Raw genomic sequence first — 25,959 nt, forward strand, 5'->3', positions numbered from 1 at the left:
AGGGAGACGGTCCCGGTGCAAACACTGCAGCAGGCTCAGTATGTGAGTTAACATTACGGACAAAGAGGGTTGCGGAAGGTGTTGGGTCCATTAACTTAGTGTCTGAAACTGAGGGACAGTGTCCATCAGTGTCACGGGGGCGCAATGCCGGGGTTTCTGCATGACCGTCTTCTGAAAACCATTGTTGTAACCAAGACTCCATCTTCTATTGACACTTTAACAGAAAAGTAGTTTTTCCCACGGATACAAAACTGTGTAGTGACAGAGCTGAGACTGGACGCTGTGTTTTGGTCCAGTTGCCTGGAAGGTTTCCTTCTCATACCCACTGTGCAAAAACACTAATTTTTAAGATGCTATAACATTTCAAAGAAGAGACTCCTCAGAAAAAGTCCTGGCAGCAGGTTCTCATGACAGCTCTGCGGTGTCTGCATTTTATAGAGGAAAGAACAAGCTAAGGGAGTAGAACAGGCCAAGTTTACACAACAGGGAGAGCGCAGAGCAGGGCTAGAGCTGGGACACCGGCCGTACCTCTTGGCAATAAGTCTGGGTGCCAGGTAGGCCACCTGCAGGTAATGAAAACTTCTGTAGTATTTTGAGGCAGACAAAGGTGCTTTTTGTCAACTTACTGCCTGCTAAATATCTGAAGTGGCCATGAGAAATTAAGCCTGAACCCGAAAGGAGGAGGTGCGCAGGTACACTTGGTACTGAGGCCCAGATCTGGAAACAAGGGGACATGGACCAAGGCAGTTGTTGGTTATTTGACATGGATGTGATTGATCATCGTTGTCTTTAAAACCTAGCTTCTGGCTCTGCTGCTGCAGCTCAGTGGCTGAGTGCCGACCTTTGCACCAAGAGGTCTGCAGTTGGATTACTCGTGGGGCCGTGCATGGGTTGCCGGCTGGATCCCCAGTCAGGGGCATGCAGAAGGCAGCCCATCCATCCATGTTTCTATCCCTCTCCCTTCCTCTCTTTCTAAAATCAATTTTTAAAAAATCATATTTAAAATCTATCTTCTAGAGGTAAGAAATTTGAAAGATTAATAATTGGGAAGAGACTAAGAAAATATTTCACAAATGCTCATTAAACATACCCGAGGACAATGAGTACACTAATAAGTCATTTCTAACTTGCAGGTAGCTGGTAATTCCCATGTTCTTGACCAAAGGAAAAATTAGGACGCACCTAATCAATATAAACATCTTTTGATTTTATGCGTCCTACATCCATGTTTTTTCTGGTAGTGTACCTCAATTTTCAATTGTAGAATTAACTAATTCCCCACTGGATAGCGTTTTGGTGGGAATGTCACTTTCCTTAAAATTGTGAAGAGGAGATCAAAACTAGATGAATTGGACTAACTGTTCCTGGAGTAGTTTGAGAAAATGGTTGAGATTAGTTCAAAATGAGAATGGCATGAAAGGCCTTGTGTCTGCTGGCCCTTTAGCCTTTTCTTCAGTTCTCTGGGAATTTTTCCCCCCATTAGTTACCATTTTACTTAACAAGGAACCAGTTCCTATGGTTTGCAACCAAATATCACAAATTCTCAAACAGATTGCCAGAAATTGAAAATTTGATTAGTCTCACTTGTGTATATACACTTGAAAATCTTAAATACTAGAAATAGCACTTAGAAATACTTTAGTGTAAAGGCATCTCATAACTAAGCTCAGTTTGTTCTAGGATCATAATTAGGCTCAATGTAAGGAAATGCCACAGCAATAGGTTAAATAACTGAACTCAGGTTCTTTTAGATGCAAAAAGTTGCTTATATTTAAAACCTATTTCTAACTTTTAGAAGAGATTACAGAGATTATTTCTTTATAAGGGGGCCATATACTCTTAAAGAGAATACTAGATTAGGCCAATATTATATATAAGAAGAAAAAAGTAGAGATGTGAATTTTCAGCATATTAGAATCTCTTAAGTGTCATTTTCAAACCATACCTGCATGCCCTATCCCTAAGGAAATCCTTGCAATTGGGACCCACTGTTAATGATACAATGTAGTTATATCCCTAAAGTATATTGTCAGGGGGAAGATGGCAATTACCCTAAAGGGAATTATCTTAATAAGAGATAATGAGGATTTTGTTTTTTAGTGGCTTAGGTGAGATAATAATGCTGCTCTTACTCAGCTAAAACACAAAGCAGACTGACAGGTGATCAAACAAGAAGATTCATTTCTGATGAAGGACTTCTAGCAGCCAATGTGGAATAACTACCTCCGGTCAGAAACTACTGAGAATAACAAAAGGTATGAAGGAGTTGTTTCCCTTGGTTGGATGTAAGGCAAGACAGGGTAATAATCCCCAAGGGAAGAGAAATAGGAAAGAGGAGTCCCAAGACTCCCCCTAACGGACTGAGGGATTCCAGCCCACATCTTATGGTGAGGTCTCCCTTAGCTGGGAAGCATTTGAGAGCCAGGGTTGGTCAAGGTGGCATGAGTGTGTAGAGCAGTGTTAGGAGAGAGCTGTGCAGACAGTTCCAGATACCTGCAGAGGATTCTCCTCAGGTTTCCAGCATAGTGCACCCGTGTCTGGAAGGGGAACCACCTGTGGCCTAAAAAAGAACCACCCAAAAGGAGCAGAAAAAGAAAATCTTTCACTCACACAAGCTGTGTTCCCACCAGTCAAAGTGGGAAACTATTTAAATTATAGGGCATTGGTTACAGTGCTAAGAAGTGTATTGTGTCAGTAGTGGGGGTAAAATATACAGCAAGCAATAAGGTAAGATTCAGTGTCTGATGTCCAACTAAATATTAGCAGCCTACTTAATAAATGGTGTTGGAAAAATTGGACAGATTTGTGCAAAAATAAATAAAAGTAGACCATCTTCTTACACCACACACAAGAATAAACTCAAAAGGGATTAAAGATTTAAAGATTTAAGGCTTGAAACATAAAAATTCTAGAAGAAAATGTAGGCAGTAAAATCTCAGACATTTCTTGTAGCAATATATTTTTTGATATATCTCCTCAGGCAAGGGAAACAAAAGAAAAACAAATGGGACTACATCAAACTAAAGAGGTTTTGCACAGCAAAGGAAATCATCAACAAAATGAACAGACAACCCACTGAATGGGAGAACATATTTGCCAATGATACATCTGATAAAGGGTTAATATCCTCAATTCATAAACAACTTATAAAACTCAACACCAAAAAAAAATACTATCTAAGTTAAAAATGGGCAAAATACCTGACTAGACACTTCTCCAAAGAGGACATACACATGCCAATAGATACTTGAAAGGATGCTCAACGTCACTAATCAGAAACGCAAATTAAAACCACAACGAGATATCACCTCCCACCTGTCAGAAGGGCTATCATCAATAAATCAAACAAGTGTTGACAAAGATGTGGAGAAAAGGGACCCCTCCTGCACTGTCAGTGGGAATGCAGATTGGTTCAACCACTGTGGAAAGCAGTGTGGAATTAACTCAAAAAAATTGAAAATGGAACTGCCTTGTGACCCAGTGATTCCTTTTTTGGGAATTTATCAGAAGAAACCCAAAATACTAAGTTGAAAGAATATATGCACCCCTATTTCATTGTAGAGTTATTTACAATAACCAAAATCTGGAAACAACCCAAGTGTCCACCAGGAGGTAAGTGGGTAAAACAGCTGTGGCACATTTACACAATGGAATTCTAATCTACTGTAAAAAAGAAGATTTTACTCTTTGCCACAGTGTGGATGGACCTAGAGAACATCAGGCTAAGTGAAAGAAGCCAGTCAGAGAAAGACAAGTACCATGTGATTTCACGCGTGGAATTTAATGAACAAACTGAACTACCAAGCAAAAATAGGGACAGATAGATAGCAGGCATACAGCTCAGGAGGGGTGAGGGAGGGTTGGGGAGGTGGAGGAATTGAGCAAAAAAGAAAAAAGGGAGAACTGTTGGGTATGGACCACAGTGCGGTGATTGCAGGGTGAGGGGGATGGGCACAGGAGGAAGAGGGATTAGAGGAGATAAGAGGTGATGGAAAAATTAAAATTGGGGGAAAAAAATAAAGGTAATTGACAGATTACATCCAAAGTAATAACACTGTTGGTTTTAAAGCACAAAATGCAGAGAGGTGGGAGGAAGGGAGGAAGTATATTGTTGGAGTGCTCTTATATGTGAAGTGGTGTAATATGAATTGAAGGTAGACTGTGAGAAGTTAAAGACATGTACTATAAGTTCTAAAACTACCACAGGAAAAGAATGATGCTAATAGGTTAACAAATTACATAAATGGAATCATTAAAAAGACTTAATTCAGTCCCTGGCCAAGTAGCTCAGTTGGTTAGAGCAATACACCAAGATTACAGGTTCTGTTCCTGGTCAGGGCACATAGGCACATACAAGAATCAACCAATGAATGCATAAATAAGTGGGACAAAAAATTGATGTTTCTCTCCCCTCCCTCTTCTCTCTAAAAGTCAATCAATCAAAAATACTTAATACAAAAGAAAGCATAAAAAGCACAGGGACAAAACAGCAGATGGAACAAATAGGAAACAAAACACATGTCTTTAAACAAATCACATTAACCGCATTAAATGTAAATCATAAACATCCCAACTGAAGTTCAGAAATTGTTGGACTCGTTATACAAGCATGATGAAAACACATTCGATCTATAAGAAACACACTTTAAATGTAAAGGGACCAATAGGTTAAAATGAAAATGGTGAAAATAGTTATACCATGTGAACACTAACACAGGAAAGTTGGAGTGCCTATATTAATATTAGAGAAAATATATTTCTAAATAAAGAATATTGTGAAATAAAAAGGGTCATTTCATAATGTCAAGAAGTCAGTTCATCAGAAAAACAAAACAATCCTAAATGTTTCTGCACCTAAAATCAGAGCTTTGAAGCAAAAGTTTATATGTTTCTTCCTGAAATAGACCCATAATCACAATTGTAAATTTCAGTTCATCTCTCAGTAATAGAAAAAGGAAACAAAATCAGTAAAGATATAAAAAACAGACAATACTGTAATTCAACTTGAATGACTGGACATCTATAAATACTCCAAGGAGGTTGGAGCTGGAGAGAGATGGTTGAAGGTGCCGAATGATTTGGACATGGGAAGTAAGGTGAAGAAAGCTCTCTGGGAAATAGAAGAGCCAGAGAGGGTGATGCAAAGAGGAAGGACAACTCACCTGGGTAAAACTGATCCAGGGAGGAGAAAACAGTGGAAGAGCACATCCCACCCTCCCAAAGACCATCCCTAACCCATAACAATATTATCTGAGAATTACCCCATTCCCTGGAGCCATCGACACATTTTCCTCCAGACAGGAGGTGGATGCTCCTTGCTTTTATTGAAAGAAACAGCCTCACTGAATTCTGCCTCCCTGCATAATTCCAAGGGGCTATGACAAAGGAATATAGTTCCATGCCCTGCAGCAGTTTTTTTGTTACCTTTCCTCATTTCTGTTCTGTTCTAAAGTGTAAAGATACAGCATTATGGCACAACCGTGTATAAAAATCCCTCAGTCCTAACACTATAGGATAGGGACCGAATATTAACTTTCACCATTATCAGATCTCTGACACACTGGTGAATTGTGAGGTCCCCAGTGGTCATCTTGTCCCTCACTGCTCCCTACCATGGCTACTGGATCTGTGTCAGCGATGGCATATTCCTCCTTTAGTTAGACCGGTCCACTGTTTAGTGGCAGGCACCCCTAGCACACATCTTCAGAGACAGCCAAAAGGACTGTTGACAAGGACCGTGTGGGTACGGTTTTCTCAATCTGTATGTCGGAAGTCAGAACACTTTCTAATGTAGTCTCTCCAAAATGTTTTAGCAATGTTTTCCACAAGAAAATAAACATCCAATTTGAGTCCTTAAGTCTACAGGAAAATATGTCCACTATTTAAAAAGATACTCCGACAGGAATAAAAAGGTTTCTTTACTTAGGTTTGACCATGAGAGCTACAGTGACCCATGATTGAGAGCTCTAATTCAAAACTAGAAAAATCTCTCTTTTACAGTTTAATAAGTATTGAATTTTACAGTAAGCCAAGACTTTCCCTCTGGCACAGGTACTTATTTATACAGGTACAATTGTGATTCAGATCAACTAATTTGGTAATAATTGTGCCTCCAATCTCTTTATGACCCGAAGTCAACATTACCCATTTCAAAAATGGAAAAATCCTGTTTGAATTGCTTGCATTGGTTTTTTGCTTCCTGAACACTAGGTGGCACTGTATACATATTAGTTCACAGACGAGGAACACTAACAGCACTGGATTGTGTGTGGAATTGCAGCCAAATGTACACCCTTAGAAGAAAAAGGAAAAACAATGGATGTGATTTGGGAAGGTATTGAAAAGATGAGGGAGCAAATGATTTTTCAGTGATGGTTACACAGAAACAAGGTGATCTGTATAAAGTGATCTTTCTCATACATCTGCTCCAAACAGGGAAACAAGGAAGTTACTAGCTGCTTGCTAGGTCCAACCCCCAGATGTCTGTATCAGCCTTGGCAGAATTGAACCAAAATGTCTCAAGCGGTAGGTGTACCACCATCATTAGCTACTGTCTGGAAGCAGAATTCCCCTGCTCTACTCAGCAACCATTCAAAAATGTCTGCTTAAGAAATGTCCCCTAATATTCTCTTAATAAATACAAACAGATCACATAGTGTGTCCTATACCGACATTGTGGAAGCACACAACAGACATACAAGTACATGCTTAAATATACACAACACACCTATACACACAATACACACAACTGAAAAATCTACACTTACATACTGACAACATACAACACATTTATACACAACACACTCATAAGAGACTGAAATTCACAACAACATATATAGCACATAGTACACACAACACACACACAAGCACAATACATATATACAGCACACACAAGCACAGGCACACATGTTCATACATACACACACACACCCCAACAGCTCAATTATTTAGCTTACAAAGATGATCCACCTTAAAGGAAGGGTAGAACCTAAAGCAAAGGATGGGTACAGAGGAGACCCCCCCAGACCACAACTTGCCTAAGCCTCTGGTCATCATCTTAGCCTTAAAGGCTATGAAAAGAGCCATTGAAAACTTTGATTTAACATTTTTCTTATTATCAAAAAAGTAGCAAAGATAAAGACTACATGAATATTTTGCTTAAAGACTTTAATTTCTCTCAGGCATCATTAAAATATGCAGGAGATCCTGATAGAAATCTCTTTCAATTTCCTTTTGTCATGTCACTGTGTTTGCAATACTCTGGTATGTTTAATTATTGAAAGAGAACCTGCAATGTTCTGGGCTGTGCAGTTCCTTCTCTCTATAGGTTAACTTTTTATTAAGTATGTCCAGGGTTATAACAAGGCCTATTAGACTTGGTGCCCAGGGATGTTTGAATTGGTGGCACCTCTGTTTTTTATGCCAACACCCCATGTCCTATTGATCTGACTCTAACAGTGTATCAGTTCTTTTGATAACATCATGTGTTCTGTAGACTTTCACCACTATCAGCTTTTTTGATGACATCGCGTGTTCTGTAGAATTTCACCACTATTTAAAGTAAAGTAGAGCCATGTATTCCTTTAAGGTAAAGGTAAGTATTGGCTTTACAGATATTAATTTTATCTTGGGCAATCACTCTCCTGTGATGGGTATCACATATTAAAAATCTAGGACCAAAAATTTTGAGAGGTGGTGGAGTTGTGTAAACCGCATTTTAAATGCCATTTGTCCACACTCCCCCACACTATGCTCAACCTGAGAAAGAAGATACCTGCCAAGAAGGAATCCTGGTGGCTCACTGGGCTCAAATAAAAAAACAGAACCTAAATAAAAACAGAGCCTAGAAGCTGTTTCTAAAGAGTTGCCTCTCACGCAAACCACACTTCAGAGAAAAGCCTGCACTAGATTGTCTGCCTCCCACGCTGACCCACCTGCCTGCACTGTTTCTGCCTGCAGAGCAAGCCCTTGTAAACCAGTTCCTGGAGTTATATTTGAACCAATAGGACTGAGACTTTCCATGTCCAATCAGAGCTGTGCAGCTATATCTTCCTCATTAACATCTTCACTGACCAATCAGAGCAGCTCCACTCCAACCAATCAGGACACTACTTTTTTGACCAATCAAAGTGTGAGAATTTGGAGCCTTTTTGGCATGCAGAGCTCATGGAATTGTTGCTGCTCACCATGGATTCTGAATTCCTGGCACCACTTGCCAGCGACTAGCTTGAAGTTGCATGGTAGGATCAATATTTTTCTTTTAGAAATGGTCACATGGTGGGAAATTCATTCTTTGCCTAGCTTTTGTCTATATCATAACTTATGGTGGTCTTTGAAGACCAAAATCTACGTAATTTAGTTTCCCAGTCCCTTGAGGGGAAATACTGGTTTTTAGAATGCAATTTACATCTCATTACAGAGTGAGTCTTTGATAGTTAATGCAGCTGGTAGTTTCCTGCTGAATAACGAAATGTGCACAGAAAAGCCTGCAGATAGCTGGGACGTTGCACTCTGAGTGCTTTGGTTTTCGCTGATCATTAGGATGCTCATTATGAGACACAGTATTCAAACCTGCCCATTGTCCATGGGGGATGTTCTCGCCACATTTTTCTTCGTGAGGAAACTGGGGTCTTTAACACTTTGTTTACTTCCTTGGTGAAAACCATTCCTTGGTAACTGGAAATATGTTTTAGAAATTACTGTTATGTGAGATGAAAAGTGTGACAGCTAACCTTATTGTGGAAGAGATTTTACAATACGTATGTATATCAAATCATCACATTGTACCCCTTAAACTTGCACGTGATACATGTCAATTATCTCGCAAGAAAGGGGAACAGGTCCTGGCCCATTTGGATCAGTGGTTAGAGTGTCAGCCCGAGAACTGAAGGGTCCTGGGTTTGATTTTGGCTAAGGGCACGTGGCTTGGCTGTAGCCTCAGTCCCCAGCCCCCAGTCGGGGCAAGTGCGGGAAGCAACCAATTGATGTGTCTTTCATGTTGATGTTTCTCTCTACCTCCCTTCCATGCTCTCTGAAAAGCAATGGAAAAAATATCCTCGGGTGAGCATTAAATAAATAAAAAGAAGAAAGGAGGAGAGAAGAGAATGATAGCACTCGCAAATAATAGGATTTCAGTAAACATTTATTCCCTAAGCTGCTATGAAGAGTATGAATTGGTACAACCTTCCTCACAATCAAGTTTAAAGTATACATCAAAAATAATAAAAATTATTTATATTCTTTAATAATTCCATTTATAATCTACCCAATGTACATATTTAGAGAAGTGAATAAAGAAGTAAATATATGCACAAAATGAAAAATAGACCTAAATATAAGAGTTCCCATGGTAAAACTCTTGGAAGAAAACTATGACCTGTGTGATCTTGGGTTAGGTGATGCTTTCTTAGAAAAGCACAGGAGTTGCTTTTCCTTCTTGCCTAAGTTTAAATCTTAGTGACTCAAGAATTAAGACCTGAGATAGCGAAAAACAGTCAACCATGAGAGCCAGGAGCAGCCTGCATACCAGCTGACTCCCCAGGAATGCTGTTTATATAATGTACCCTCGTGAAAAGTAATAGCATGGCCCTAAGGCAAGCAGCACAGAAAGGGGGAAGAGCTGTCCACAAGTTCCCTTTGTAGGTATTTGTTTTTCTTCTTTGGTGCAGCTCTTTTTTGTTTACAGCAAGTATCTTCATGCAAAACCCCTAGTTGTCAACATTTTATGTTCCTCGGGAGCATCCTTTCAAACAAGCTTCCTCTTTACTTAGGTTTGCTGTTGAAGAAGCCAGACCCTGGAGGACTGAAATTTCACCCACCCTGAGTGTGCCTGCTTTGTCTAGCATCTCTCTCTCTTATCTTTAATGTCTCTGATGCTTTTTAAAAAATATTGTGAGTATAATCTCTCTTGTGTCTCCGACACTTGACATGTGCAGTCACTTGTGTCTCTATGTGGTTTTTCTGGTCTTGCTTTTAATTGTGTCTATACTGAACATGGGGGTATGAAAATACCTGTATATTTTCCATCTATTATTTTTTCCCATTTACTCTCAATATATTAAACAATAACATTTGTAGAGTATAAGAATAGCTTACAAACTTCTCTTATTTGTAATCCGCTCAAAGTTTTCAAGAATAACCCCAATCCTGTAGGTCACATTGCTACTGAACACATTGCTGGCCATTTTGAAATAACTCTTCCCAGTGGCCAGGAATTGGGCTGGTAGCCCCAGGAATTTCCAGAACTGCAGTGTCTTTAAGTCAACTTGCTGGCCGCCTCCCCAGTATCGTCACACTGTCTGGAGAAAAACCCAGTTGTATTGACCGTGGGAGGAAAAAGTGAAGACAAACTTTGGCCAGCTTTCTGCTAGCACCATCCACGCTTCCTCCAGTTTTCTGGGATTTTGCTCACTCACCGCCACCTTTTGTATTTGTTGCTTGGTCCTCTCTGGCCCTTTACCCTGGCTCTTTGTTGCCTGATCCTCTCTGGCCTTTCCTCTGGCTCCAGAAGCCTAGTTTAGAACCCACGATTGCGGTCATCTGAACCTTACCCCCTTCCTGCCTGAGGGGATGCCCCAGCCACCAGCCAGGCGAGCCTTTCCTGCCGCCTCGCGTTTGGAGGGCAGGCTGTCACGTGGACACAGTCACAAGGTTCAGCCCTTGAGTTTGGAAGTCAGTGGTGATAGCGGGATGATCGTGGGCAGATGGCAGGTTCCTCCTGGTGGTTCCTCTGGAGCAGGGTGAGGTTTCACCACCCAACAAAAGAGAGTGACACAGCCCCTTAGCTGCAGAGTAAGGCTCTACCCTGAGGGAGCCAGGGAAGGCCATGACCCAATGGAATCCCCCCCGAGAAAGGAAGGCAACACCGAGCTCTTTGCCATTAGCTCCCTTTTGCGCAGAGTCACGGGCTGCGACCTAGGGGACCCTCTCCACTAAGACACAGCTGGAGTCAGGAAGAGTGACGTAAAGGCACGTCGGGTGCTCAGGCACTGATGTCTCCTATTTCTAACTGCCCTAGGGAACTGTGTGAATATGACTGTCCTCAGTGCTGGCGTAGGAGACCATAAGCTAGATTCAGCTCAGTCTGCATCTAGAAGTTTGTCAGGATGACAGTATTTAATACATTAATATGCACATAATTGGTGCCCTCTCCTCCCCATTCACCCCCAACACTCTCTCTCTCTCTCTCTCTCTCTCTCTCTTAATAATTTGTTTATTGGTGGCCATGAGGCTGCTGTGACACTCAGGGCTGCAGATTCCCTTCACAGCTCCATCCAGACTCTGTGTGTGACCACAAATCTAAGCACCACTCAGACCCAGGACAGCTTGGTTCCTGTCCATGTCTTGTGCCTCAGGATCCCCGTCCCCCAGCACAGTGCTATGTCTTCCTGGACAGTCCCTCTCCCATCCTGGGACTAGCCATAGAGTCCAGGTGGAGGGCTTGGTCCTGTGTCGCTGGACACACCTTCTTTGCAATTTCCTAAGGCCCCTCCAGTGCCCGGGACCAGTGTGTACCCCTGTCCCTGTTTTTCCATTTTTGGGTCTCTAGCCCTGTATACCTCCCTGCCCCTTCAGTGCCTGAGCAGATCACTCCTGGTGGCCAGACAGTACTTCCTTCGTGGGCTGTACAATTTGGCTGACAGAGCAGAGCTGATCTGGGTGAGTCACTTGAGCCCTGAGTGGTTCAGGGCTTTGGAAAACCATCAACCCACTTTTGGGTTTTGAGACACATATTGGGCCGATGACTCTTGCCTGTCTGTGTGTCCCAAGCAGAGAGCCCTTCTCTTCCGTTGCACCATCTCCAACCGGGGTGCCAGGAGATGTCCTTCACACTAGATTCCCCACCCCTGCTGGCACCTGGGACAGTCACCCCTTGCCCTCTGAAGGCTCCACATCATGTCACAGTCTTCTGGGGATAGCTGTACCCATCTCCTCTGAGGGCTTTTAATACTGTTATTCTATAAGCCAACAGTCCCCTATAGCTGATGTCCTCTCTTGTCTCATTGATATAATGACAGCATCTTGTTCCTGGTCTATCTTAAGCTATTTGAGATGAGCAGTGGACATTCCTTGGACAAATTGTAATGCTCTTCTCTCCTCCCTGTTGGTGTTGGCGAGCAGAAGGCAGAGCTGGATCAACATTGAAAGAGATGACACCAGGAATGCACCTGCCTGGACTGTCTGCAGAGTTCAATAGAAGACACAGATGGAAGATGTGTTGTTCCTGAAAACAGTACCACCCCAATGTCTCCCCAGAGTCTCGCCAGCTGATGTCATTCATGGGAGCATGCGCAACAGTCAAGTCCACACGGTGGTCTAGGGCAGGGGCATTGATTTTTCAAACTAGAAAATATTTCTTCACTTTTTTTATTCACATTTAAAAAATCAAAATTCATAAGATGTATAAAAATCAAGTGGCCCTTTGCTTTACAAAAACATTAAACTTCAGTTATTTTAAATAGTGAAATCCACAGTTTTGTCCTAATAACCTTTAGATAGTAACCTGAGAGGAGAGCACAGGCCACTGCTGCTCCCAGGGAGCCAGGAGCCAGAGGAGTTACAGCTGAGAGAAGTTCATGAACATGAAGATGGAGATGCTGAGATAATGAACTGCTGTACTCATGCACAGTGAGATGCTGACAGTGGTAAAGTAATTCTAAGAGACAATGAACTGCTATAGTCATGCACTGTGAAATGCTGACAATGATAAAGTGATTCTAGGAACCTCCTTGAAACCATCTTATTCTGTATCCCTTTACTTAAAACACAGTAGGGGCTCCTTTCAGGTACAGAATCAGCAGCGCCCGCAGCTTGGCAGGGCTCCTTCACTACCTGTGGCAGCTCCTGTGCTGAGCCTTGCCCCCCACTGCGCCTCATCCCCAACCCTGGGGCTTGTGTTCCCTCAACCTGCAATGTGTTTCCATGGCCCTGGCCCTTGTGTAGGCTCTTACCTCTACCTGGACTGCCTGTTCTGCTTTCCGTCCATCTCCTGCCTCTGTCTCCTCCCTGTCCCACTGCCAAGCACATCTTGTCCTCATGATCAACTCCTACACATCTCTCAAGATCCACTTAAGGATTCCTTTTTCTGCAAAGCTTTCACTCTCTTCTCAAATTTGATCCATCTCTGTGGCCAGGGGCTGCATGCCTGTCCCTTGGGAGACACCCAATAAATGTTTGTTGAATGAATATAGAAAAGCACACAACTCTGTCAACTAGGATGGCTGTATAAACATTCATATTCTTGAATTTTAAATGTTCATAACTGGTTATTTTAATATGAAGTATAATTTTGAGCCTTCAATCAAAAGTAACAAAATAAAAGTAATTTGATGCTATATTTTCAGCACTTATTTGAATTTTCCACACCAAACTTCCTGATTGGGGCAGTTAGGGTGCTGAGACTTCTGTGATTTAATGAAATGCTCCAAACCTGTGGCTCTCTTGACACTGACTAAGACCTTCTTTTCTTTTATTTTTTTCCATTAATTGATTAAATCTAGACTTGTGTGAGCTCGGAAAGTTTCCAGGCATATCGACCATCTGGTTCTACTGTGTCCATTTCCGGAACCGTGTAAAGATTTTAGAGAATGTACGATCAGATTTCTTTCCAATAGTGTCAAACTGAGCTGAATAAATTAAAATGATAGTCTCTTCTTGACCTTGCTGCCTGTGGGCAGTTCATGATGTGCTTAATGAGTGACAACCCAAGGCTCTTTGCAATCCAATATCATACAGAATAGGCTTGAATGATGAGAGTATTAGTTCTCTCTCCCAAAAAGAGGTGGTTGGTATTGACAAAAAATTCATTTATAATAGAAAAGGGAGAAAGATGAAGATACATAAGTAGAGATGCTATATGTTATCTATTATTTACCTAAATTTGTGCTCTAAAAGCAAGCAGGTCAGGGGAGAATCCTGTACTTGAGTAAACAAGCAAAGAGACCACTTCAAGTTTGTTAATCTAAAGCACCTTGATGAACTCACTCTGTGACCAGGTGAAGGTAAAGGTGTGTCTCCCTCTGCCATGTGTCCCTCTGGTGTTTCCAGAGTGTTCTTATGTTGTGAATGTTGTCCACTCATTACTGTAGTCTAAGCGGTAAACATGAGGGCAGAGACGTGTTCACTCTGGTATCTCCAACAGCTAGCAGAGCGATTGGCATATGGTAAGTATTCAGTAAATATGTGTAGAATAAATTGGTATTTATACAATGTCATAGGTTTGTCTCTCTCATTTCCTGTTGTATCTCTAGCACCTAAAACAGCATCAGAATGTTGGAAGCTCTCTGGACATATTTCTTAAATAAACAAATACATGTAGAGATGGTCCTTTCCACCCTTGACCTTTGATATGAGAATATAATACATGTTATGTGCCCAACACAGTGCCTGGCATTAGGTATTTGATACTCACTGTGTGTGCTCTCTCTTCTTTTCAGCTTTGAAAAGCAAACTGAGGTGTCCAGGTAGAGAATCAGCCCTGCCCTCACTGGATACAGCAGACCCTCAGGGAATGTGGCTGCCATCAGACAAACAGGACATTTATCACCTGATAGACATGTGCTCATCAGAAGTGCTTGGTGATATTTGATGACTGTGATGATAGAATGGCACAGCTTAAAAGACTCTGAGAGAGCAACTAATCCATCCCTCAACTCACAAAGATAAGAAACAGCCTGTGAGCAGGAAGCAGCTGGCTATGGGTCCAAAGGTGTGTTGTTGACTGAGCGGAGGTGCAATTCAGAGCTTCTGTCCTCTGACCTGGAGCTTTTTCCACTGAACCAGGCTACTCTGATAGTAGTTTGTGTCCATAATAAGGAAAATATTAGAATTTTCACTTATCAACTATATAGATGATTCTCATCTAGAGAACCACCCTCCCTAAGAAACAAAAGACAGAGAGAAAGCCATTACTTGTAAATTTTTTACAAATGGTCTTTGCTAGGAGAGCTTGGAGAAGATAGCTGGGATTGACACTGAATTTTGTAATTCTTCACGAGTTTAAAGATTCTAGCATGAACTTAGAGGTGTAGCGATCGCTAGGGAGAGGCCTTGAAGGCCTCGCTGCAGGGCATTCTGACGGGGCTTAGAATCAGTACATTCCTTGAGGGTCTGAGGAGTGAAAATGGTTTGGAAGAAGAGAGCCTCCTTTAGGACAAGGAAGGGAAACGATTCCCAAAGGGTGAGGAGCCCCAAGGAGCTCCGTGTGCAGGGCTGGCCCTAGAGGTGGAGAAGGCCCGTCTGAAACTCAGCTCATGTGGCAGAGCCCAGCCATTCAGGAAGGCGGTTCCAGAAGCAGAGCACTGGAGCCTGAGTCCAGCTCCACCACTTACTCGTGTGTCTTGGGCAACATTTGAAATTTCAAAGCTTTGATTTCCTGACTTGTAAGATGGGTGAGATAATAATAGTAACAGCACATGTGAAGTATTTATCACAGAGCCTGGCACTTAGTGAGGATAAGTTATTGAAAACTCTTAGTTGGAAAATATTCCACAGGCATAGAAGTGTCTAGGGAAAGGTCTTCTCCTTAAAGCCAAGCACTCTTCAGCAGGAACGAATTTACCAGTGTTGTGCTGACCCTCGAGAGAAAGAGGTCCTGGAAACTTGGACTCCCTGTATTTAGATTGCTCATCCTGGCCGTGAGCACACAGCAGGTGACAATTACTGGTGCCACACTTGTCTCTTCCCTTTCCCTGCACAAAACTGCCATTCATCTCTGTCGCCTGAAGGATAAAGCTAGGCTCCTTGGTTTGATCGTCCTGGCCGCTCTCTTTAATGCCTGGGAGAGATTAAGGCACAAATGCCTCATCTCCCAGGGTCCTGACCTGACAGGGATAGGAAGGCAACGCTTTCTCCTGGAATCCCAGCTCTTCTGGATCTGAACTGTCTCTGTGCCTGGCTGGGAAGCAGGGCTGTATTGTAAGTGCAGTCCATTTTACTATAGTTGACATTTCTTTCCTAAAACAGCTGCATTCTGTCCACTGCCTGCGCCGCAGAAGTGGGGAGTGTGCATCCTCCCCACAGCTCAGACCCAGCCCCTCACTGTCACAGAGCTCTGCACCTCCCCCCTGAGCACCTGAGCACGGGTTCCAGGCAGGGGAAGGAAAGGGGAAGTGGCTCGGTGTCCTGTTACTTAGAACTTGGAGCAACAGAAAGATTTCCTGGGAAACTGAGTGAAAGCGAAATATTCTTGGGAAAGGCATAGGTGAGTCATGTTTACAACATCTGGAGAACTATTCCATGAATCCCAACAATGCACAGGTTCTTCAGGGCAAAGGAAACATCTGTGTCTTCGGGGGGGGGGGGGAGTGTGGGCATGCTCATAGCGGACACTCTTAGGTATGGCTCTGGGCAGGATGTGTCTGTGAAGTGTGTCTGGTGTGCCTTTTTACTTACTGACTTTCCTGGCTGTCTCAGTAAGGCTGGGAACCATGCTGAGTTAATAAATGAGCCCAGTTCAGCCTTTACATTTAAAACTAAGTCAAGCTTGGCTTTATGCTTTTCCAAGAGCATTTGGATTTTAAAAGGTAATTATTAGAGAGAACAGGCTTAATTCAAAGGAATGGACTCATAAAGGTGGCATTTCTGGCCACAGTGAGGCAGGTGTGTGTGGCAGCCTCAGCCAGACCCCTCCTCCCACAGGTTGTATGTCTGGCCTCAGATCAAAGGCTGTGGACAGGGCAGCTCTAAACCCCCCTCCTTCTCTCTCCTGCTCTCTTGCTTTGTAAAGCAGCTAAACAGTCTCACTGTAATTTCTCAACAGACAGCAGGTAGGAAGTGAGGTTTTCAGAAACCAAAACCTAGGGAAGGCCCATAGATGCCTCCTTTGGGATCTTTTTATCTTGTTTCTCTTACTCACCAGGAGTCCTGTGCTTCTTAAATGCACCCTTTCCCTGGAAAGAATGGGGCCTTTGGCCTCAGAGGCTGAGGAGCAAACCTTCTTTCTCTGAGTTGTGCAGACTGTTCATTTCCAGAAGATTTTTCACAGGAAGCGGGTGCAAGCTGTCCAGCTTCCTTAATTATAAATAAGCTTGGCCCCTGCTGAATTGCAGTCCCCCACCTGTGTCCCTCTGAACTATTGTGCACTGGGCTGTGGGGCCCCTCCTGCCTCTGGTCTTGGCCAAGGCTGCTCTCTCTGTGGGACACTAGTCCTTCCTGCTCCCCTGAAAAACTCTTAATTGTCCCTTAGGACAGGGTTCAAAGTATGGTCCACAGTCCAGCACTGGCCTAGGACAGTCGGCGCTGGTTTGTGACAAGATAAGGATCTTGTGTCAGAACCTAAACTGACTGAATCACTGATCATGCCATCCAGTTCAGTTCTCTCGCTTCCTTAGCAAGATGGCCTTGCTGCGGGAGGAGCATGTCCTTGATTTACCTGCTCACATGTTCCCTTTCCCACCTCAGGCTGGCTCTTTGGAGAGATCTCCCTTGGCACAGGACTTATCCCTACTCCTCTGGGCACCCCCAGCTCCCCACATCCACCGCATCTCTCCCTACCCTCCAGTGTCCAGACACCAAGCCAACTGTGGTTCATGTCTCCAGCCTGATATATATGGGTTTCTAGGAAATAGGTGCTGAATTACTAAATGGATGATTTTTCCGTAATATTCAACACTCACCATTCCTTTTATATAGTTAACACCTTGGGTGAGATTTATTTCCATTTCTGCAGCTTTGGGAATTCGACTCTTTATATTCTTATTTTAAGTCCTAACTAGGATTTCAGAAATAGAATAAATTTAGTCTTTCAGATAAAATACCCTTTCCACAAATATCACACAAGAAATGGAATCAGGTGAAGTCTTGCTCTCTTCACGTGATCCACCCAGTTACAACAATTGCTCGCGGTAGTAAACATGCAGCTCGAGTGTCAGCAGGGTGTTAGGTCTCAGTCCCGTGCTCCGCTCCCAGCTCTGCCTGTCTCTGCTCTGGAAGCTTCTTGGAGTCCAGGTTGTGCCTTCACCCACTGAGTGATCTCTGGCTCTGAGCTGCAAGGAGGGACTGGAGCATGGGGCTCACCCTCCCCTCATACTCCCTGTACACTCCTGTTCCATACTGGAGTGTAAGTGTCTTTCCACAGTCTGTGGAGCCCTGGGAGCCACAAGATGCTAGTGTAGCTTCCACTGGCCGGCAGCTGCCATGGTATGTGCTGTGCTTATTTTCCCTCCTTTTCATCATAAGCTTTCTTTCTATTAAACAGGTCACCAAGGAACCCAAGTTTGAGAATGGTCATATATCCATCACCTACCAAATCATTGGTTCTCCACCAAAAATAATGTAGGTGAGAGAAATAGCCCCTACCCCCCAAAATATAGCGTAAAGAAAATCTAGTGAATCGAATTCTGAGTTTCTGTCTTTAGCACAAATCTCTTTGCTCATTTCTTTCTCCATGCATGTATATTTGCCCTAATATTGTGTGTGTGTGTTTAAATGTTTTGTTTTATTTTAGAAAGAGAGGAAGGGAGAGGGAGAGAGAAAGAGAGAAACATCTATGTGAGAGAAAAACACCAATCGGCTGCCTCCATGCATCTCAACCAAGGGCATGTGTGCTGACTTGAACCAGTGACCTCTTGGTGCATGGCACAATGCTCAACCACTGAGCTGCACTGGCTAGGGCTGTGTGTGTGTGTTTTAATATTCCAGGTGTAGCTAGGAACATTTTTAAAGTTGACTTTCCCTGTTCCTAATCCTGACTGACACTTGCACATTGGAAACTAAAATTATCAGAGTAAACCTTTAGATGGGAACCCCTGGGAGGTAGGCATGGCCTGGGTGGGATTTGATTCTGGTTACATGACTAAGTCAATAGACTTATTTTCTCTCCCCTGAGAACAGCTTTCCTCTGGAACCAGTCCGCCAGCCAGATTAAAGACACCGAGGTGGCTTGGCTGTTGCAGCCTCTCATTGGCTGGCCAAGGAGGCCTCACCAGCACCAGTCACCCAAATCCGACATTTACAAAGTGCTTTCAAAAGGTTTAAAGTACTTTTGTTTCCATTATCGGTTTTGATCCTTCAACACAACACATACTTTAATTGTGAAGATGAAAAATTTGAGACTCAGACATTTCAGATATTTGGTCCCGAAGCACACAGAGAAAGTGGCAAATCAGGACTCCACGCCTCATGTTTTGACACAGTTCATTGTCTTTTCCCAGGCCTTTGGCCTCCAAAAGCTCCAGTGAGCTAGGAAGGAGGAAATGCCAGGCTTATAATTGGTGATCACCACACGGTTTCTTTCCCTGACCAGTCAGGATAGATTGAGGGAAAACGGCCACCCAGCCTGCAAGGGTAGGTGGGATCCATTACACTGTACTGGTGGGACCTGGTGGCCTTCAACACACCTGTTGGTGGCCTTTGACATGGCCACAGCCGATTCTGCCAATGCCCATCAGCTCTCTGGGGCAGGTCGGGGCACCTGTACTGGGTACGGCCAAGTCCACAGCAGCACTTTCCGTGGAGCCTTCCTTTTCTTCCAACACCCAAGCTGATGAAATGTGACAAACAGCTTCTTCCAACCATCATGTGCCTCCAAGAACAAGATGCATTTAATGGTTTGGGTATGGATGGAAGTACCAACAGTAGACAATTACATTGAGAGACTCTGAATGTTCACTTGTAAGTGATATCCCTTTGCTATAGTTTCCTACAGATATCAGTATTTGCAGCTGAAATCATCTTAGAATTAAAAGAACAGATCCTGAGATGTCCATTAGCCTCATCAGTTGGAGGTAATTATTTCACTGGAGCTAAAATGCAAGCTGGAAAATGCTAGGTTTTCAATGTGGAAAAAAAAAATGACTAGAAAAGTTGAGTGAAAATTTCATTTGATCTCACAGAACTTGGTTGTGAAGGTTTCAGTGAAAAGGAAACATAATTATAATTAACATCTAAAATTGCCTACCATTGTGTTCACCCAATCTATACTGATCTGTGCCTGAATGTCTGAAAGCTGAATTTTTCTTTTTTTAAACATATCTTTATTAATTTCAGAGAGTGGAAAGGAGGGGGAGAGAGAGAGGTAGAAACAAAAATGATGAGAGAGTTATTGATCGGCTGCTTAGTCCACAAACTGGGCATGTGCCCTGACTGGGAATCAAACCTGGATTGCCTGGATCCTAGGTCTATGCTCAACCACTGAGCCAAGCCCAGCAGGGCTGAAAGCTGAATTTTTAATGGTGCAGTTACTGAAAATGGATTAAGATAAAACCTTTTGTCTCCCCTTTGTGTTTAGATTCCTCAGACCTCAATCCTAATGATGCCATTGTAATTAACCTAGTTACTAATAAGAGAAAGGAACAAAGGGAAGGCCAGACATTTTAGACGTGTTCCCTGCAATATGTGTCTGTCACTCACACCCGGGAACAGGTCATTGGCCAGAATGGGTGTGGCCACTCAAGCTCAAGAAGACCTGGGATATTAGTCCATTGCATGGGGGGTTCCACATGGCCTCTAACCCTGTCGCATTCCTACGTGATGACAGCACGATCAATGATAAAGCAAAGGGAACCAGAACTGGGACTGGAGGTTCCACTGTGCCTTTCAACCAGGGGTCACCCATGGAATTCACGGCAGCTGTTGCAAGAGAAAGATGGTCCCTCTGTCCTCACATGAAAGGCCATTCATGGAAGACCAGTGACCACATCCAGCATGTTTAGAGATTCCTTATTACTTAATATGTTCACAATAGTCTTGCATTATTCAACTTTTTGTTGCTGTTAATTGTAACCCAAGGGTATTTTTTCCATTGATTTTTAGAGAGAGTGGAAGGGAAGGGGGAGAAGAAGGGGGAGAGAGAGACATCCAAGTGATATATGAAAGAGACACATCCATTGGTTTCTTCCCACACTTGCCCCAAGTGGGGCCAGAGATCAAACCTGCAAGCAAGGTACATGCCCTTGACTGAGAATCAAACCCGAGACCCTTTGGTGTGGAGGCCAATGCTCTAACCACTGAGCCACACTGGCCAGAGCCCAGAACCCATTTGTTTCATAACTGGAAGTTTGTTCCTTTTGGCCCCCTTCACACATTTCTACCACCACCTACCCCTGCCTCTGACAGCCATCAATCTGTTCTCTGTATCTATGAATTTTGTTTTGTTTTTAGATTCTACACATAAGTGAGATCATACGATATTTGTCTTCCTCTGTCTGACTTACCTCACTAAGCATTATGCCCTCAAGGTCCATCCAGGTCATAGAAGGCAGGGTTGTCACAAACGGCAAGGTGTCTGCCAAGGACAGCCCTCACTGTGCTCAGCTTGGCCATGCCCCTGGCTGTTGCTGTGTGAAGTGGCCTAGTTCAGCAGTATCAATTCTGGATGCACGTTCCTTTCTTGCCTCCAACTCTCTCCCATGAGAGCACTTACTGTCTTTGCCATTGTTTTTATTCTTAATCCATTGTAATTTGAGCACCTTCTTGGGCATCATATTTTGAAAGGCTGCAGAGGTCCTCCATTTAAACATTTCATTGTTTTTGTTGAGTTTAGCAAGAGTGAGAAACTTAGACCTGGGACAATAAACCTCTCTCTGCTCCCCTCCTCCTGGGGTTAAGAGGTGCAGCAAGAGGCTGCCCCACCCTCTGGCCAGGATCAGCACATCACATTCGTGTGCAGCCTGACACATCCCGTCCAAAAGACATGTTGCCCAAGTATGAACTCAGTCTTTTTGATTGTATCCTAAAACTTTCATTTTCTATTCTGATTTATGTTCATAACTGGCTGGGAAAAGCTGCAGGCTCTGTCCTTGAGAAGCCCATGGCCATCCGTGGTGATCTGCTCACAGGTTGAGTGAGTGAGTCGCCAACCTCGAGGCTGGGGCCCTGGCAACAGGTAGTGCCCAAGAGAGTGCCACCCGGTGTGCACAGGGGGCCCTGTCCCCACAAGAGTGCACAGAGGGCCCTGTATCATCTAGAAAGGAGTTGTCCTTAGAGCAGAGGGCTTCTCAAATACTTTCACTGGCACCTGAACCTGATCCATTTATTCTGTCTGCAAAGTCACCTCTCACAGTGAAATAAGGACACAGGTTCATGAGCTGATTTCTGACATGAAATCACCACTGATCTGTAAGTGATGCTCTTGTCATGAGAAAAAAACAGAGCAAAGAAATGCACACAGGATCGCTTATGCATTTCACAGGCTCCCTGTCCCCCAGCGTCAAAAGCATAGTATTTAAATGCCTAGCAAAGACTAGTTTCCTGCTAAGAAGCTGCTTCTAGGGATGGTTTATCTCCCCAGCTTACATGATATATCATGAAAGGCCCACCTAAGATGATCTGAGCAGCTGTTCTCATTTCCTTCCCTGGAAAACCCGTCACGGCTGTGGAAGAAACAGGAAGAGGTGAAGCTATTTCAAGTACAACAGGCCTCCCAGGAAGCATCATTAAAATTCCCCCTAATGAAGTCCATTTTGATTGCTGGTAATGTTATAATACATCACTGTTGAAAGAATCAAATCAATAAACCTTTTTTTTTTTTTCCCCCTTCTGGAGCCTAAAGAATGTTGAGATTTTCTGAAAATCAGAGCGCACTGTGGGAGCTTAAAGCTTCACCGATCCCCTCTCATGGGCTCAGTTAATCAGACTGCCAGCCTGAACTGTGGTCTTCAATTGAGTAGAAAATGAGACCTGGTGCCTTCGACAAAGTGGACAGGATGGATCCATGCATTCATGTTCCAGGCACTGGAATCAATGTCTGCTTGCCAGAGTCTATCAGTCCACTGGAAATTACACCTACTTACCCTCGGCTTTTCCATTTCTCCTTCAATTCAATCTAAGCCTTAGTAAAACTTAGAATAGCTAGTTTTTTTGCAGTTCTCACTATGTCACCACTAAAGAGAAGCCGGACCATGTGACCCCAGCCAAACCATGACGTCATAGGGCAATTCCAACAGAGATGGCACCTCAGTCCTTTATCTCTGACAGTGGAAATGCACTTGCTTCAATTCCAGCAGCATCTTCTTCGCCCTTATAGGAAAGTTTTTATTAGGCGGATAGGGTTACCTGGGATATGTACCACACTTTCCAACTCTAAGGCATTGCTCATAAGAAGAACAAAGGTAAGTCTTTTTCTCTTTAATGCCTCAATTCCAAGTGTATAGTGACTTGAAAAGAGACATGTGTGCTATGCACATGCATTTGGGGCCCCGCTGTGCACAGACACACACACGCTCACAGAAACACACTCATACACGTGTGTGCTCTCACACACACTTCAAGGCTCCTGGCTGGCTGACAGGAGGCTGAGCTCTCCCACTATGAACAACCCACCCTTAGATCACCATCTCCGGTCATCCACTGACTTGCAAAGGACATTGTTTGCAACTGGGAAGAGGGAGACGTGTGCTGAAGGGGAAGTCTCAGGGGAGAAGTGGATCGAGGAGAGTGGACTGAATTTCAGCAACTATGATTAGAAAAAATGAGCCACAAAGGAAGCCAAAATGTTTTCTGGAGAGAGTTTTGGAAATTCTGGGCAAGCAGGGAGAGAGACTGATGGAACTATTTCTCATATAGTTTATTTAAGACACTGGCACTAGGCACAAGAAGAGGTGTTTTGGGGCCTGTAACACATCCAGTATGACATGGAGATGGAAAGAGGCATTTCTTCCTATGCAGATTCAGAAGTGTTTGAAACCCTATGGCTGGCCCTCTGAAAACCCCAGGTGGTCACTTTCTCAGCCTCTCCCTGTTGGAACCTGCACAGGGGCTGTGGTGAGTCAGGTACCTTCAAGGGCAGCATGCAGACAGGGAAACAACTTGCATGCCTTGGCCTTGCAGTGGCTGCAGGAGAGAGTCCAGTTTCTGGGGGCATATCAACTTTAACCCTGAAATCTTGGAAACAGCTAACTAAGAGTGACTTTGAAAATGAACTTGAGTTACCTGAACAGACAGAAGTCTGCAGTCATTGTGATTTTCCCATACATGTGCGTGGCCTGGGGAGACCAAGCACCTGCACATATATATACACACATACTCACAGTTCAGACAAACAAAAACACGTGTGTACCTACAGAAATACATTCAATGTTTTCTATTTGCATTCATTGGCAGGTTTGCTCTGAGTGGTTAGTTTTATGTACATCAATGTACTGGAAGTGTCAGAGGACATATGGAAAATTGAAAATTGACTTCTGGTTCAGTGGACAAATGGACCGCAGATGTCTATGTCTTCGGTCTACCAAACCCTGCTAAAATTAGGCAAACAAAAACAAAAATTTCAGTTATTATCTCACAAGAACAAAAAGAGTAGGAGAGGTGACAAAAGTGGGTGAAGGAGTTGAGCTTAGTTTTGGAATTTGGAAGGATGATGGACAAGTGGAGACGGAGTAAGTCACATGCCAGTCCTTTCAGAGGAACTTCCTGTGGGAGTGAGGCAGTGGGCCCCTCGGAGTGCTCGTTCTCAGCTGTGGATGCCATGGAGGGGACAAGGGGCATGACACAGGGGACTTGGGCTTCCCACCATGGGAAGTCCTCCCTGCAAAAGATAGGGGCTCTTTTTGAGGAAACAGAATTGGGGACATTAGGGTCTCTGGGAGGGGGGAGCAAGGTGAGGCAGTTGGTGGAATCAATGAGCATCTCATGTCAACTTGTGAAACCGTCCACCTGTTTGCTGCTGCCCTGCCCCTTAAGGACCAGCAGGCCAGAATGCATCCTCCTGATCACCCTCCCAAGCATCTTTCTCTTGAGAAACTGAGTGGTCTCTTGCTGAGAAAAAGTCTCCTGTCACTTAGCAGCCCCCAGTGATCACTTCAGATCATTGCCCTGCCATCCAGTGGAGAGCCCACCAGCCGAGACGCCCCACCGCACACCTAGGGCTCTGGGCAGCATTTGGAGCCTCACTGCCGAATAGGAGAGGACAGCTAAGGACCATGAGTTTTTGAAGAGAGTCCCAAATATGAAGGAGAAAAGCCAAACCATTGCCCAAGAGGAAACTCAGAGCCGGCGGAGCCAGCAAGGCAGCAAGAGAAAACAAAAGCAAGGTAAGTTATAATGAGTACCCAGAGAAGTAAGAAAAGGTAGTGCACAGGTAAAATAAAAGCACATGGCTAGGACAAAATCAGAGGAAGAAAAAAGCCTGTCAAATCAAGACTATGATTACCAAAAACCCTGCCAGCAAAAGCCAGCAGACCCCACAACTGAACTAGCAAGATGCCTGAATGCTTTTTTTTTTTTTTTTTAAGTATATCTTTATTGATTTCAGAGAGAGGAAGGGAGACAGAGAGAGAGAGCTAGAAACCTCAATGATGAGAGAGTCATGGATTGGCTCCAGCCTGCAACCTGGGCATGTGCCCTGACCGGGAATCGAACCCTGATCGCCTGGATCCTAGGTCGACACTCAAGCACTGAGCCATGCCCAGCTGGGCCCTGAACACTTTTTAGTCTCAGTTAAACACCTTTCCCACCACTCACGAGTTAACTCTTGACTGCACTTCACCGCTGGGCCCCCCACTTATTTTGGCCACCCCTAGCTTTCCTGTCCGTTGTGCCTGCCTTTTCCTCAACTTGCCAGTCAGCATTTCCAGAGACATGATAAGCAATACATCTAACTCTTTCCATCCACCTTTTTTCACGGCGAAAGTTTTTTAAAAGGTGCATTGCAGCAGAGAAGGTTTGAGCAAATTACATGCAGACACTGTCTGATGGGCCAGGTGACTTTGGCCGTCAGCTGGAAGATAGGACTTTGTTGGAAGAGAGTGATGAGTCTGACATTAGACCATCACCAGGCAAAAGAGAAATGTGAGTGTTCGACAGGGAGAGTGATTCTGCAGAAGGGGAAGAAAAAAAAATGAGGTATAAAAATTTTTTATTTGATATCACTAGAAAATGGATTACTGAAAATTCAACCCCATGCAGCACATGGCCTAGCACCTCCTCCATTATGTGTAGCAGGGCTCCAAATAAAGATTCACCATTCAGATTATCAGGACAATTAAAAGATTGTGTTTTACAAAAGATAGTAACCAGCAGTAA

The 25,959-nt window shown here is 43.7% G+C and overlaps 1 long non-coding RNA gene across 1 annotated transcript in view; it reads left to right on the forward strand.

Annotated features, from left to right (window-relative positions):
* Positions 1–20,299, forward strand: part of LOC308550575 — an 80,020-nt gene extending 59,721 nt beyond the window's left edge. The window contains exons 2-3 of the long non-coding RNA XR_013997928.1: positions 19,636–19,724; positions 20,228–20,299. This is a non-coding gene — a long non-coding RNA (uncharacterized lncRNA). The remainder of the gene's footprint in view (positions 1–19,635; positions 19,725–20,227) is intronic.
* The last annotated feature ends 5,660 nt before the right edge of the window (positions 20,300–25,959 follow it).

Source organism: Miniopterus schreibersii (genome assembly GCF_964146895.1).
Source record: "Miniopterus schreibersii genome assembly, chromosome: 22".
NCBI lineage: Eukaryota > Metazoa > Chordata > Mammalia > Chiroptera > Miniopteridae > Miniopterus > Miniopterus schreibersii.